The sequence below is a fragment of the Trichechus manatus genome, unplaced genomic scaffold (genome assembly GCF_000243295.1).
Source record: "Trichechus manatus latirostris isolate Lorelei unplaced genomic scaffold, TriManLat1.0 scaffold00145, whole genome shotgun sequence".
Lineage (NCBI taxonomy): Eukaryota > Metazoa > Chordata > Mammalia > Sirenia > Trichechidae > Trichechus > Trichechus manatus.
The window spans coordinates 4,702,587-4,704,088 of NW_004444081.1; the positions used below are offsets into that span (position 1 = coordinate 4,702,587).

Here is a 1,502-nt window from a genome sequence, read left to right on the forward strand (position 1 = left end):
TCCTCCTCCGATATTTGCTCCAACAAGCGGGGGTGGGGGGTGTCTATCTCTTTAGTAGTTTCACTCTTTGTTAGATCTAATGATTAGAATGGCATTTTAACATTCCCTATGAGTCAAAACTGCCTCCCTGTATCTATCTATAGTATAAGTACTCAATGATTTTATTGAATAATTGAATGAATGAACTCTAATTCTGCCCTCTGAAGTTAGAAAAAAAATTGGTTGGATTCAAATGGAGCCCTGGTGGTCACTGGCTGAGTGATATGGCTGCTAACCAACAGGTCGGCAGTTCAAATCCATCAGCTGCTCCTTGGAAACCCTATGGGACAGTTCTACTTTGTCCTGCAAGGTCGCTATGGGTTGGAATTGACTCTTCAGCAATGGTGTTTTTTTTTTTTTTTTTGGATTATGTCCTTATTTAGTCTTTGTTTTTCTAGTCTAAAAATCTATGATTCCTTCATCTGACATGGTTATGTGACCTCCCCATACCATTCTGGTCATTTGTATCATGACTCCATGCCTGATATAAAGCAAACCCTCAAAATATGGCTACTGAATGAATATAAGAATGAGTGAACTGGAAAGCTCCAGTCTGTCAATACTGGTCTCAAAAAGAAATGTCCAGAATTAAACCTATTGCTAACAATATGGTCAGAAAAGAGGGCTTATTGCAGGTCGCTTACTCTGGACATTATACTGCTATTAATGCTGCCAGCTTTTTTCTTTTTGGTCTTTTTTTTGGCAGTGGGGGTGGGTGGGGGCTTAATGGTGACAATACACTAATGCCTCATATTGAGTTTGTAGTCAATTAAAATTCATACACCTTTAACACAGGGGACAACTGGGTAACTTAGCCATCAAGCCCCACACAAGGGTGTACCAAGAAAGGCTAAACTACAGCATTTATTTCCATATGAGAAAGAATGGTATGTCCTTCTGGGTGTGCCTGCCTTTTTTAAGGTCATGCTGGCACTCTGATCACCATAGCACCTAAGCCCTTTAGGAATTTGAAGACTTTGCCATATTCTGGGAGAGGAGGCCTAAGTGGGTGGGCACAGCAAGACACCTGAAGGGAAATGACAAGATGAGATGACCTTCTTATACCAAGTGGAGGCCATGAAGCTCAGTTTAGAATGGGGCCAATTACCCCAGAAGGAGACAGTCAGTATGTTGGTGGCAGTGCTCCTGGAAAGGAAAGATTTCCCTCAGATGAAAATAAATCCAGGAAAACTAATGAGCCTAACAGGAGTTGAGACTGTCTTTGTGTCAGCTTACTTAAGGCTGCAAGCAGAGTTCCGGAATACTGGAAAATCTTCAAAGTTCACGTGGGTTATCACCTCATTGCACCTCACAGACTCTTGGGGGAAAAGGGAGATGAGGCTGAGACAAAGTTGCCCTGCGTGGACTAATGCCCTGGAATGGCAGTCCATGCTGAATTTGCACAGTATTGAATTAATTTAATTTCTCTGGCATAGTGAAGCCCACTCTGTAAAATCACTGTG

At 42.0% G+C, this 1,502-nt stretch overlaps 1 protein-coding gene across 1 annotated transcript in view; it reads right to left on the reverse strand.

The window, feature by feature from the left end:
• Positions 1-1,502, reverse strand: part of LMX1A (LIM homeobox transcription factor 1 alpha) — a 207,430-nt gene that overhangs the window by 61,377 nt on the left and 144,551 nt on the right. The window lies entirely within an intron of this gene.